Genomic DNA, 15,151 nt, shown 5'->3' with positions numbered 1-15,151 from the left:
GTATCTGGCACCTATGGGGATTGGTAGATATGTGTATTTTCCAGTTGTTTGAGGCTTACTCTTAAAATGCCTTACAAATACATCTGAATTAAGAATAAAGAGTTTAAAAGACAAAAGACAAAAATACTATTCTGAACTTTGTAGTGTGCGTCAAAAGAACCAAAGACTTGTTGATCCAAACCAAGGCAGTTATTAACTAAAAGACTGGAGCATATCACAAGTAGGTTGAACAGTCCAGAATGACCTGGTCTGGCTAGGAGCAATCCTTTAAGACCTGTCAGTAGGTGTGGCTACACTCTTAGCCAATCACAGTCATCCTACACTACCATCTGTACATATGTACATATACACATTGGTGATAGATTCTGTACTATCACATTCACCCCTTCTTTGAGAACCGACCCCAGGGTGGATGGAGGTTAGGGGCTGTACCAGTCAGGGGGGTCTGACCATCCGGCATGACTGCTGTGGTGCCGGGATTGGGGTCGCCGGAGTCGTGTTGTCGGCAGGCCCGTAGGGTGCGGCTGTTGCTTTGCTCATTTCCCCAACGGCATTGTCGACAGTCTGTCCTGAGCTGGTGGGGTGGTGCTGGTCCCTCTGTTCAAGCACATGACCTCGGGGAGAAAGAATAGGGAGAGGTTGGGGTTAAAGGCACTGCTGCACCTGATCCAGCTTGGGCTAGGTCCCTTACAGAGACTGTGTCCTCCCATCTGTCCGGGTACTCAACGTAGGCACAATGAAGGTTCGCATGGAACAGAGTCACTCGGTCAACCAAGGGGTCGTTCTTAGAGTACCGGACGTGGCATCATAAAATGACTGGACCGGGAACCGTGAGCCATACTGGTATGGTCATACCCGACTCGGATTTCCTCGGGAAAGAGAACATCCTTTCATGGGGGGTGGCATTGGTCGCGGTGCATAGGAGGGAGCGGATGGAGTGTCGGGCACTAATGAGCACATCCTGCCAGCGAGAGGTGGGGAGACCTTCTTGGAATTGTTGAGGACCCTGGTGAGACCAGTCTCACTATCCAAGCAAGAATATACAGTATTTGCAGGGAGTACAACAAAGATGTGTCAGTTTGATTCTTGGGATGGAGAAATTTTCTGAGGAATGTAGAATGGTGAGAGGTGATGTCATAGGAACATACAAACTTCTTGTACGCCTTTTGCAGTGGATGTATGAATGGCATGTCATGAATTTGGGGTGGGGATGTCATAGTCACTGTGGTTCTGAAGTTACAGATTGTCCATTAACTTATTAAGTGAGGCAGCAGGCATGAGGAATCAAAAGATTAACCCCTGTTTCTGCATGTTACTTTCTCTGTTCAACATCTCCAAGGCAAATCTGTTGTGGTGCTCAGAACTGAATGCTGTAGACATGATCAGACCAGAAATCTGAAGCTTTTTAGCAGCCCTTTATATTCAGCTGCCTTGCAATAAATGCCAACATTTCATTGTTTTTAACTTCTAAATGAGCCTAATTAGTTTTTTTGTGATTTGTGTACCCAGCCAGAAAATCTCCCACTGTTAACATAATCGGAATCTTTCTCAGATCCAAGATGTGTGATCTCATTCTCACAGTGAACTCCCTCAGTTTTATGTATCAAAGCCACCTGCTCCAGGTGGTTGGATAGATCTCGCTCAGTGAGGCTGATGTTTAAAATTAGACATTAGCCAGTAATTTCCCTGACACCAAGTGGTTGTTCAACTTCTTGCAGATAGTTTTATTATTCTCAGCAAATAATCTCCCTGGGCCCCTGAAACCACATGTTACTAGTAACTGCTTTCCACTCTCTGTAAATGAGAACACTTGGTGTTGCTTGTTCCCACAAACTACATTTTCTTTATTTGCCAGGATAATCTCCAGGCTTTTCAGCAGAATCAAGCATTTATTATCTTTCTATCTTTTCTGATATCCACTATTTCAACACATTTTGCAGAGCATGGACTGTGATTTCTGATGTTAATCATCTTTATTGGTTTACATCTCCTTCAGACACAATGGAACATAGAACATTAGAGCACAGTACAGGCCCTTTGACCCTTGATCTTGTGCTGACCTATATATTCCCACCAAAAAAACCTAAACCTCTTATCACTCTGTTTCTCTTTCATTCATGTGCCTATCAGAGTCTCTTAAACGCCCCCTAATGCTTCAGCTTCCATCATTCCTAGTAAGGCATTCCAGGCACTCACCACTCCCTGGGTAAAAAATGTACTTCTGACGTCTCCCCAAAACATTCCTCCCTCCATGTTGCAGGGATGTCTCCTGGTGTTTGCTATTCCTGCCCAAGGAAAGAAGGCGCTGACTGAGAACCTTATCTATGTCTCTCAGAATCTTGCAGACCTCTATTAAGTCTCCTCTCATCCTTCACTCCAAAATGAAAAGTCCCAGCTCTGTTAACCTTGCTTCATAAGACTTATTTTCCAATCCAGTCAACATCCTAGTAAATCTTCTCTGCACCCTCTCCATAGCTTCCACATCCTTCCTATAATGTGGTGACCAGAACTGAACACAATACTCTAAGTGTGGTCTTACCAGTAGAGTGGCAACATGATTTCCAGACTCTTGAACTCAATCCCCCAACTAATGAAGCCCAGTATCCCATAGGCCTTCTTAACAATCAATCTGCGCAGCAACCTTGAGAGATGTATGGATTTGGACTCTAAGGTCCCTCTGTTCCTCCACACTCTGACAATGTTTGGTATTTGTTGGTTCTTGTCCCTTTATTTCAGCCAGCTCTAACACTAATATCTTCTGCTCTCCACCGTATCAGACACCTTCCCTTTGTTTCTATTCCACCCCTCTTTCTCATTTCTGTTCCAATGAAAGGTTAACCGTATCTCTTTTTTCTGTCTCTGCAGAATGCTGCCTAACTTGATGAGTGTTTCCAGCATTTTCTGCTTTTATTTAAGGTTTCTAGCATCTGCGAGAAGTACTCTCTTTTGAGAATATTGTTACATCCTTGGTGTTGTTTAAATATTTTGTATCCTCTTTTCCAAAGTTATGATGCTTGGTTCAGACCCTGTGAAATGATGTGCTGGGATGTGGTCTGCTTTGTTTCACCCTCTCCTTTACTTTCTCCTGGATGCACCTAGTAATATTGAAACAAAGATGAAATGTCAGCAGGAATCTTTGCTCTTGCTACAGAAACATGCTCCCACTCATTTATTTGTAATAGGTGTGTGGGTGCAGGGAAATGGCAACAGAAGCACACACAAGCACCCAGCCACAGAGACAATAGAAACAGACAGCTTGGATAATGCAGGAATGAAGCAACACAAAGATCAGCTTTGCTCGATACAGCTCAGAATCTGCAGCTTTTGTGTTACTCTGAGGTCAGATTCTTCCTGATCTTCATTGGTTACTGAAACTGCAGAGCAATATTCCTACTCTCACTCCAGGTAGAGACCAGCAGGATTCCCCATGACCACAGATACACTACTGTACTTCACACAAGTGACCAGTAGAAAGTAGTGGAATGCACTGCAAGTTGTCCTGGGGCTTCCCACTAAAAATCACCATCCAGCACAGCTGATTAGATGGGGACCATGATGTAGCCTTAGTGAAGTCCTCATTTTTTTCCTTTGTTTCCTTTCTCTCTCCAGCCCCTCAAGCCTTCTCTACCAAATTGTCATGGGAGAGAGTGACTGACCAAAGAACCTGCACTGCAGGCACAGAGGAGACTGCAGATGTGGGAATATGAAGTCAAACTCAGTGGACTGAGCAGCAACAGTGGCAGAAGAGGAATGGTCAAGGTTTTGAACCAAAACTCTTCAACAGGATGGAGGTAAGTTATTTCAGAGGCAGTATAAAGAGGACAGGGTGGGAGGGGGTAAGATGGGCCCTCACAAGGGCAATAATTCTGTTGTCAATGCCCTTCAGCAGGGATTGCACAAGGTCCCTTTCTCATCTACAGCCATTTATTCTCTGTCACCCACCACAGCCAAATGCCCCTCTTACTTTTACTAATCACAATTTCAACACATGAAACATCTTCACATTTCAGTATTAATTCCCAGTGCATTGTGAGTTTTATACTGTTTTCAAAATACAAAACCACATCTAATTTTAGTGTCTTGTCAAAACAAGATAATTTTCAATTGCTAAAATTCTGCACAAATATTTTATTTTCCAGGAAGTTGGTGAAAGAATTCTGGCCCTGAGTTAGTCTGTGCCCCATTCCACTCCATTTTTTAATGACTATTATTCACTATGGAGAAAATCTGATGAAAAGTTTTGTGGAAATTCAGAAACCAGCTTAAGAATAGAGCTCTCTTATAATTATCCATATTCCATTGTAATTATCCATTTGCACTCCTGTTTGAAGGTTCCTGATAGTTGACCAACAGCTCACAATAGTCGTCATATCCACACTTTGAATGAGACCTGCATGATAGGGCAAAGGACAGGAAAGGTAAAACAGGAAAAGTTAGGTTAGGCAGTGAAAGTAAAAAATCAGAAAGAGCAAGGAGGGTGAAAAAAGCAAATCTGAAGGCTTTATATCTTAATGCAAGAAGCATTCGGAACAAGGTAGATGAATTGGCTGTGGAAATTGAGACAAACAAATATGATTTGATTGGGATTACAGAAACATGGCTGCAAGGTGGGCAAGCCTGGGAACTTAACATCCCAGGATATACAATATTTAGGAGGGATCGGCAAGAAAGAAAAGGGGGTGGGGTAGCATTGATGGTGAGAGAAGGGACCGACACGATTGACAGGAAGGATATTAACTCGGAAGATGTGGAATCTATATGGGTAGAACTGAGGAATAGCAAGGGGCGGAAAACATTAGTGGGGGTGGTATATAGGCCTCCAAATAGTAATGTAGAGGTGAGGGAAGGCATAAAAAGAGAAATTAGAGAAGCGTGCAATAAGGGAACAGCTGTCATCATGGGAGACTTTAATTTACATATAGATTGGACTAGCCAAATTAGTAAAAATACTGAGGAGGAGGAATTCCTTGAATGTTTACGGGACGGTTATCTAGACCAATATGTCGAGGAACCAACGTGGGAGCAGGCCATTTTAGACTGGGTATTATGCAATGAAATGGGGCTAATCAGCAATCTTGTTGTACGAGGCCCTTTGGGTAGGAGCGATCACAATATGATTGAATTCTCACTTGACATGGAGAGTGAAGAAATTAAAACCGAGACTAAGGTCCTGAATTTAAATAAAGGAAATTATGATGGTATGAGATGGGAGTTGAGTAAGATTGATTTGGTGGTGTTTATGAGGGGGTTGACGGTGGATAGACAATGGAAAACATTCACAGATCTAATGGAAGAATTGCAGAAATCGTTTATACCGGTTTAGCATAAAAATAAACCAAAAAAGGTGAATCAACCGTGGATAACAAGGGAAATTAGAGACAGCATTAGGTCCAAAGAGAGAGCATATCAATTGGCCAAAAAAAGTACCAAATCCGAAGACTGGGAACAGTTCAAGATGCAGCAAAGGAGGACAAAGGGATTAATCAAGAGAGCAAAAATAAATTACGAAAGTAAGCTTGCGGCAACATAAAAACCAACTGCAAAAGCTTTTATAGATATGTCAAGAGGAAAAGATTGGTGAAATCTAGAGAGGGTCCCTTGCAGACAGAATCAGGGGAATATATAATGGGGAATAAGGAAATGGCAGACCAATTAAATTCTTACTTTAGTTCTGTTTTTACAAGAGAGGATACAAATAACCTCCCAAGGATGTTGGGAAACATAGAGACTAATGCAAGGGAGGAGCTGAAAGAAATCAGTATCTCCAAGGACATGGTCTTGGGGAAATTGAAGGCCAATAAATCCCAAGGGCCTGATAATCTACATCCTATGGTACTTAAGGAAGTGGACATTCAGATAGCAGATGCTTTAAGAATTATTTTCCAGAACTCGATAGACTCAGGATCAGTACCCATGGATTGGAGGGTAGCTAATGTTACCCCACTATTTAAAAAGGGGGATAGAGAAAAAGCAGGGAATTATAACCGGTGAGCCTTACATCAGTAGTGGGCAAAATGATAGAATCCATTATTAAGGATGTAATAGCAGAGCATATGACTAGCAGAGAAGGGATAGGACAGAGTCAACATGGATTTACAAAAGGTAAATAGTGCTTGACAAATCTATTGGAATTCTTTGAGATGGTGACAGATAAAATAGATGGGGGAGAGCCAGTGGATGTGGTGTACCTGGACTTCCAAAAGGCCTTCGATAGGGTCCCAAATAAATGACTGGCATGCAGAATCAAGGCTCATGGGATTGGGGGCAAGGTATGATTGTGGATTGAGAACTGGCTGGCAGATAGAAGACAGAGAGTTGGGATAATCGGCTCGTTTTCTGAATGGCAGGCGGTGACCAGTGGGGTGCCACAGGGATCTGTACTGGGACCCCAGCTGTTCACAATTTACATTAATGATCTAGATGAGGGAACTGGATGTAATATCTCCAAATTTGCAGATGACACTAAGCTAGGAGAGGTTGTGTGCACTGAAGAGGGGGTGAGGAAGCTCCAGTGTGATTTGGATAAATTGGGGGACTGGGGGACATGGCAAATGCACTACAATGTGGATAAATGTGAGGTTATCCACTTTGGTAATACAAACTGGAGGGCAGATTACTATTTGATTGGCAATAGATTGGGAGATGGGGAAGTGCAGAGAGACCTAGGGGTTCTTGTGCACCAGTCACTGAAGGCGAGCATGCAGGTACGGCAGGCAAATGGTATGTTGGCCTTCATATCAAGAGGGTTTGAATATAGGAATAAGGATACCTTACTGCAGCTGTACAGAGCCTTGGTGAGACCACACCTGGAGTATTGTGTGCAGTTTTGGTCGCCTTATCTGAGGAAGGATGTTCTTACAATGGAGGGAGTGCAGAGGCGATTCACCAGGCTGATTCCTGGAATGGCAGGAATGACTTATGAGGAAAGATTGCACAATCTGGGATTGTACTCGCTGGAGTTTAGAAGATTGAGAGGGGATCTCATAGAGACATATAAAATTCTGGCAGGACTGGACAGAATGGATGCGGAAGGGATGTTTCCAATGGTGAGGGAGTCCAGAACCCGGGGCCATGGTTTGAGGATAATAGGCAAACCATTTAGGACCGAGATGAAGAGGAATTTCTTTACCCAGAGGGTGGTGAATCTGTGGAATTCATTGCCACAGAGAGCAGTAGAAGCAGGTTCATTGAATATATTTAAGAGGGAATTAGATATATTTCTTCAGTATAAAGGAATTAGGGGTTACGGAGAAAAGCCGGGGATGGGTTACTGAACTTTAAGATCAGCCATGAATGGCGGAGCAGGCTCGAAGTGTCGAATGACCTACTCCTGCTCCTATCTTCTATGTTTCTATGAGACGAACTTTAAGAATGAATGTCAGAAGATTAATAAGTGATACTTACTGAAGGAAGGGAACCAGAATGCAACAAACCATGGTGTAAATCACTGGAGACATGTGGGAGGCTGTCAGAGAGGAGGCAAGTGGGCCAGCTTCAAGGTTTGACTAAGAATTAACCCATTCAGACCCACACACCCAATGATCTTACTCGCAAATATATGATTTCTAGAAAAGAAAATGGATTACCTGAGAAAATGGATTATCTGAACCATTATCTGAACAGGACTACTGTGCTCAAGTGGCTTCAGGACTCCATTCCATGCTAAAAGATCTAGCTGGAAGGCATTATCTCCTTCAGGGCAGATAGAGATGTTGCTTCTGGCAAGGCTCGAGGAGCAGGGCTGTGCATTTACATCAATGTGAACTGGTGCACAAATGTCTCCATTGTAAAGACATCCTGCTTAGCAGAGTTAGAGAACCTGATGGTGAAATGCAGGGCCTTTTACCTGCCCAAGAATTCACAGACACACTGATTGCTGCAGTTTATGTCCGCCTTGGCAAATGAAGGTGAAGCAATGAAGGAGCTTTACAGTTCCATCTGTGAAGCCCAGATGTGCAATGATTGTAGCTGATCACTTCAGCCACGCCAACCTGAAAACTGTACTACCATGATTTCAATAGCTTGTCCACTTTGCAACCAGAGGAGAGAATACCCTAGATTGAGTGCACACCAACTTTCTTAGTGTGTACAAGGCTGCCCTTCTCCCCCACCTTGGTTACTCTATCAGTTATCTGTCCTGCTAACCCCAGCATACTGACTGCTGGAAAAATGAACAAAACCAAGCTGCAGGGAGATCAGGACATGGCCGAAGGTGGGGGTGGTGGTGGTGGTGGTGGGGGGGGGGGGGGGGTGGTGGCTACAGCAGAGCCTCAGGACTGCTTTGAGACAATGGACTGGAGTGGTTTCAGTGAGGCGGCCACCTACAACAGCCATGTAAACATCGAGGCTACATGAGCTCAGTGATTGGCTACATTAGCAAATGCATCAAGGATATCGTGGAGATTAAATGCAACACAACCAGGACGAACCAGAAAGCATGGTTGGATGCAGAGGTCCACGCACTTCTCAAAGCTCTTCATTCTGGCTTCAGGACTGGAGACGAGATGGCACTAAGATTAGCCAGGGCTGAACTCTCCAATGCAATCTGAAAAATCAGAATCAGAATTGATTGTCATGAACATGTCACCAAATTTGTTGTTTTGTGGCAGCATTACAGGTGCAAAAATTGCTATAAATTCATTAAAAAAAAATAACTGAATTCGTGAAAAAGAAGAGAAAGTGAATTGGTGTCTGTGGTTCATTGTCCATTCAGAAATCTGATGGTAGAGGGGAAGAAACTGCTTCAGTACCTTTGGGTGTTCCTCTTCAGGCTCCTGTACCTCCTTCCTGATGATAATAGTGTGAACAGGACATGGACTGGGTGGTGATGGTCATTGATGATAGTGGCTGCTTTCTTGAGACACCATCTCTTGTTGATGTCCTTAACAGAGTGATGGCACTGGCTGAGTTCACAACTCAGTGGATTGGCATCTCCATACTAAACAGTGACACAACCAGTCAATGTTCTCCAAGGTACACCTGTAGAAATTTGCATGCTAAATCTCTTGAAACTCTTCATGAGGTATAGCTGCTGGCAAGACTTCTTTGTAATTGCGTTGATATGGAGCTCCCAGGATAGATCTTCAGAGATGTTGACACCCAGGAATTTGAAGTCCTTAACCCTTTCTACTGCTTACTCCTCAATGAGAACTGGTTTATGTTCTCCTGATTTCTCCCTCCTGAAGACCACAATCAGTTCTTTATTTTTGCGAATGGTGAGTGCAAGGTTGTTGTTGTGACATAATTACAGTAGCTGATCTATCTTACTCTTCATTGCCGTCTGTGATTCTGCTGACTGTGGATATATATCGTTTGCCTCTATGTGTTCTACATCTTAACATAACATAACAATTACAGCACGGAAACAGGCCATTAGGCCCTTCTAGTCCGCACCGAACCAAACACCCCTTTCTAGTCCCACCTCCCTGCACAATGCCCATAACCCTCCATCTTCTTCTCATCCATATACCTGTCCAACCTTTTCTTAAATAATACAATTGACTCCGCCGCCACTATTTCTCCCGGAAGATCATTCCACACAGCTACCACTCTCTGAGTAAAGAAGTTCCCCCTCATGTTACCTCTAAACCTCTGCCCCTTAATTTTTAACTCATGTCCTCTTGTTTTAATCTTTCCTCCTCTTAACGGAAATAGTCTATCCACATCCACTCTGTCTATCCCTTTCATAATCTTAAATACTTCTATCAAATCCCCTCTCAACCTTCTACGCTCCAAAGAATAAAGACCTAATCTGTCCAATCTCTCCCTATACTCTAGATGCTTAAACCCAGGTAACATTCTGGTAAACCTTCTCTGCACTCTCTCCACTCTGTTTATATCCTTCCTATAATTAGGCGACCAGAACTGCACACAGAACTCCAAATTAGGCCGCACCAACGTCTTATACAATCTCAACATCACCTCCCAACTCCTATATTCCATGCAATGATTGATAAAGGCCAGCATACTAAAAGCCTTCTTCACCACCCTATTTACGTGAGTTTCTACCTTCAGGGAACGATGTACCGTTACTCCTAAATCTTTCTGCTCTTCTGTATTCCTCAATGCTCTCCCATTTACCACGTATGTCCTATTCTGATTCTTCTTACCAAAATGAAGCACCTCACACTTATCAGCATTAAATTCCATCTGCCATTTTTCAGCCCACTTTTCTAAGCAGCCCAAATCCCTCTGCAATCCTTGAAAACCTTCTTCATTATCCACTATTCCACCTATCTTAGTATCGTCTGCATATTTACTAATCCAATTCACCACCCCATCATCTAGATCATTAATGTATATAACGAACAACAATGGGCCCAATACAGATCCTTGAGGCACACCACTGATCACCGGCCTCCAACCTGACAGACAATTATCCACTACCACTCTCTGGCCTCTCCCTTTCAGCCAATGTTCAATCCATTCTATATGTATGTTTGCAGGGTTTTGCACCAAGGGATGGAAAACGCTGTTTCATCGGGTTATACTTGTACAATCAAATTATAAATAAACTTAAGCTTGAACTACTCTGTTATATTCTCTCCTTGTTCCTTCCCTGTGGCTGCATTTTTCTCCTCTAGTTCATATCAATCTCTGATAATCTCCCATATTCTGCCATGTCTCCCTTCATGCATTGTCAGTTATTTGTTCTGACACTCTCTCTAAAACTATTTTCAAAAGATCACAAGACAAAGGAACAGAAGGAGGCCACTAGGCCCATCGAGTCTGTTCTGTAAATCTACACTAAGCTACTCTACACTAGTTCCAATTTCTGGCCTTTTCCCCATATCTCTTGATGCTCTCACTAATGAGATACTTGTTTATTTCTTGTTTAAACACTCCCAGTGATCTGGCTTCCACTGCTGAATGTGGCAGCGAGTTCCACAGATCCACGACCCTCTGGCTAAAGAAGTTCTTCCTAATCTCTGTTTTATATGGATAACCTCTAATTTTCAGACTATGACCCCTTGTCCTCGGTTCACCCATCTATGAATTTTCTGTAACACTAATGCTACCTTTGACCTATTTTCTGGCCAGTTTGCTCTCTGATATCTTTTCTGCAACTCTTGAATTCTCTCAGGTACTTTTCCTGATTTTCTCTGGCTCTCATCATATGTTTTTACATACATTGTGATTCCGATTCAATTGTCAATATTCTCACATTTTTATACTCTGTCTTTTGTGTTGTTTTCTGTAATACTGATACTGATGTTACTGTTAATATATTCTTTGACATTATGTTACTCCAGCTGATGCATTCTCCAACGCCCTTTCTGATGCTCCTCCCGATACTCTGGCTGTCAGATATTCAAGAATTCATGAAGGCAGAACCCCAACGATTAACAAGAGCAGCCAATGCTGGTCAATAATTATGGGCCTCGTCAGCCTTTGCCCCAAGAATTAATGCATAAGAAAGCTGAGTGGTGTGGTCTGTGCAGATGTCAGTTTACTGTGGATTTTAATCCTCATTGGTTCACGTTAGCAGTTTGCAAGTTATCTCGCATTATTAGTCCTTTTCACTGGCGTCACTAAGGGGGGTGTGAACTGCACCAGGTGACACCATCAGAGGGGGTGACACCAAAATGACTCCATAAAATTTTTGTGCAGTGTTTCAGCAGAAATTTATTATTTTTTACAAAAATATCCCTGTAGTTGTAACAATAAAACTTTTTTCATAAGCCCAATTTACATGTATCAATATAATTACAAGACTAAAACTCTCTGCTAATTTACTTTTTGAACCTTCTAATTACATCCATTCAGACGGACAGGAGATCTGTATTAACCTGAGAGACCTCAATACAACTTTAAAATGACCATACCATCCAATGTGCATCGTGGAAGAAGTTGCAGCGCAGATGGCAGGTGTGCCCATTTTTTCGGTCTTGGATGTAAAGAATTCCTTCTGGAAAATCAAACTTGGCTACAAGTCATCACTGCTGACCACATTCAACACAAGTTTTGGACAATACAGATTCCTGAGAAAGCCATTCAGAATCAATTCAGCCAGCGAGGTATTTCAAAGATCAATGGAGCAAATCTTTGCAGGGTACCCCTGTGCCACCATTGTTGATGTCATACTTATAGGTGGCAAAGACTTGGAAGAACACGATGCAAAGTGAACATTAAGCTCAACCCCCGGAAGTGCAGATTTCAGCTGAACCAGGTCGGTTATGTAGGTCATGTTTTCATAGAAAGTCTGAAAGCAGTCCCTTCAAAGACTAGGCCAATCAGTGAAATGCTAGTACCAATAAATGTGAAAGCGTTACAAAATTACCTGAGCAAGTTCATCCCAAACTCCAGTGATCTTACTGCCCCACTGAGGCAGCTGATGCACAAAGATATAACGTGTCCTGGCACGAGCAACAACAGTACGCATTCGATGCATTAAAAAGGCATATGTCTTGTCCACCCGTTCTGTCATTCTACAATGTATGAAGACTAATCATGCTAACCTGTGATGCGTCACAGTGCGGCCTGGGTGCAGCATGCCTGCAAGAAGGAAAACCAGAAGCCTATGCATCCAGATCACTCACCGGCATGGAGACTAGGTATGCCCAAATAGAGAAGGGGTTATTGGTAGTAGTTTTCGCCTGCTCAAAATTCAACAACTACATCTATGGTAGACCAGTGACCATATCGCCTCAAACCGTGCATCTTGGTGCCTCACAGTTCGGCGGGCAGCAACCTCCTTTGAAGAAGACTGCAGAGCCCACCTCACTGTCAAAAGACAAAGGAGGAAAAACCCAACACCCAACCCCAACCAACCAATTTTCCCTTGCAACTGCTGCAACCGTGTCTGCCTGTCCCGCATCGGACTTGTCAGCCACAAACGAGCCTGCAGCTGACGTGGACATTACCCCTCCATAAATCTTCGTCCGCGAAGCCAAGCCAAAGAAAGACCAGTGATCATAGAGACTGACCATTTACCTCTGGTCACAATTCTGAAGAAGTCAATTCAAGTAGCCCTTGCACGATTACAGAGAATGATGGTCAGGCTTCAGAAATACAACCTGACTTTAGTTTACAAGTGCGGAAAAGAAATCTACTCAGCCAATGTGCTATTCCGTGCTCCCAAAAAATGCACGATCCAGCAAGTTGAGGAAGAGGACACGTTTGAAATAATGACAGTAATGCACTTCTCCTCCTCCTGGTTGGAGGAACTGAGACAGCATATGGCTAAAGACGCAAATTTGAGGACCCTGGGCACTTTTATCAAGAGCGGCTGGCCAGACAAGCAGCACAGCCTACTACCCTACTTCCCATTCCGGGACGAATTACTCATTGATGGAGGAATCATAATGAAGGGCCCAAGAGCAGTAGTCCCAAGTTTACTCCAAAACATCTGTGTCAGCTTCCTGCATAGAGGGCACTTGGGTGCAGAAGCAACCAAACGCAGGGCTAGAGATATAGTTTTCTGGCCAGGGATGACCGAAGACATAGGCCAGGAGGTACAAGCTTGCTCGGTGTGCAACAGCACCAGACCACACCAGGAGAAAGAGCTGCTGCAGCTCCACCCAGTGCCAGACCTCCCCTGGTTAACCGTGGCAACACAGTCAGCAGTACTTGGTACTTATTGATTCATACTCTGGATGATTTGAGATAGACCTCTACCTGATGTCACCTCCACGGCAGTCATTACTAAGTTGAAGCAGAACTTTTCGGTGCATGGGGGACCCCACACTCTGCTATCAGACAATGGCACACAGTTTACCAGTGAGAAATTCAGATACTTTGTAGTACCATGGGATTTCAATCACATCACTAGCAGCCTAGAGTACCCACAAACAGGATGGCTGAAAGAGCATGAAGCAGCTCCTGGAGAAATCTCACAGGGAGAAGACGGATGTGTTCCTCAACCTGCTGAACCTAAGGAACACCCCACATTGGGCTTTCTGGCACGAAGACTCATGTCCAGGCAGACGCGGACAACCCTGCCGGTGGCAAGGAGGCTCCTGGAACCCCAGCTAAAAGACCCACGAAATTAAGTCCCAGCTATTAAACAGGTGACCAACACAAAAAAGGTGCTACGATACAAACAGCTGCCCACTCGAGCCGTTAGCAGAAGGGCAAGTCATAAAGAAGCAGGCTCCACAAGGTTACGACTACTTGGGCAAAGTCGAAAGGAGTGGCCAAGAGCCCAGGTCACACCTGGTAAAATCACAAGGAAGGGTGTATCGGAGAAACTGTTGACACATCCTACTTGTAAGGGAGCCACCCCCATCCCAAACCAATCGTGATGACACTATATGCCAGGATCTGGAATGTGAACCCAGGGTAGGCGGCGCTCCCTCAGGAACAACCAGTGAAACAAATGGCCGCATCCCTGAGACCACGGATGGCACATCCTCTCAGGCAGAAGCACCCCAAGCATCCACTTCCACCAGTGGCCACTACGTCACATGCTCTGGGTGTATTTGTAAGCCCAACCTAAAATATCAGGACTAAACTAGACTGGCTGTTCATTGCTGAACTGTAACTATTGTGAGGTACAGCACCAACATGGATTGTGATACGTGGGGGGGTTGCTCAAGAAAGGGGATGTAGACAGTCGCTCCCATTGGCTGCTCTGCACCCACTGCAATTGCATTGCAGCCACCTTACTCACCACAGTGCGACTGCGCATACGCGAGATCCCGCAAAGCGCGGCAGTTAAAAGCAGAGCTTGGCTGACAGCAGGCACCAGGACACGAAGCCCCCATGGTACATAGTGTTGTTGGAGTTTAACAGTAAAGCATTGACTAAGGTTATCTCTAATGTTGTCTGCTTATTCGGTGCATTAACAAAAACAAGCCCACAGCGATATTGAGGACGTGCTCACCATTCACATTCGGTGCTTTCAAATTGCCTTGTAAAATGGGGTTCACCGGCCATTCGTGCCCCACTCACAAGGCAGCTTGAAAGGGTCCGACCCGGTCAGTGTCATCCACGGACGTAGTCAGAGGGGACCCAGTTAAATGTACCCAGGATACGCCAACCGGCGACTTGAACAGCAAAATGTCCGACCTGGTGTCGCAGGGAAACCCCGGCTGGGGTGATTGGGGGTGGGGGGAGAGGGGGTCGTTGCCAGGGCCCGGGGTGGATGTGGGGAGAGGGGGGTGGGTGGGTGAAAGGTCGCTGCCATGGGTGGGGGGGAGTGAGTGGAGGG

The 15,151-nt window shown here is 44.3% G+C and overlaps 1 long non-coding RNA gene across 1 annotated transcript; it reads right to left on the bottom strand.

The window, feature by feature from the left end:
• Nucleotides 1-2,971: 2,971 nt before the first annotated feature.
• Nucleotides 2,972-14,943, bottom strand: LOC138759873 (uncharacterized). The gene is made up of 3 exons (XR_011355179.1): nt 14,825-14,943; nt 8,430-8,545; nt 2,972-3,095 (listed from the first exon to the last, which is right to left on the bottom strand). It is a non-coding gene; the product is annotated as an uncharacterized lncRNA (long non-coding RNA).
• Between the last annotated feature and the right edge of the window lie 208 nt (nt 14,944-15,151).

This window comes from Narcine bancroftii, chromosome 4 (genome assembly GCF_036971445.1).
Source record: "Narcine bancroftii isolate sNarBan1 chromosome 4, sNarBan1.hap1, whole genome shotgun sequence".
NCBI classification, from domain to species: Eukaryota; Metazoa; Chordata; class Chondrichthyes; order Torpediniformes; family Narcinidae; genus Narcine; species Narcine bancroftii.
This window is presented reverse-complemented; position numbering and strand designations above follow the sequence as displayed.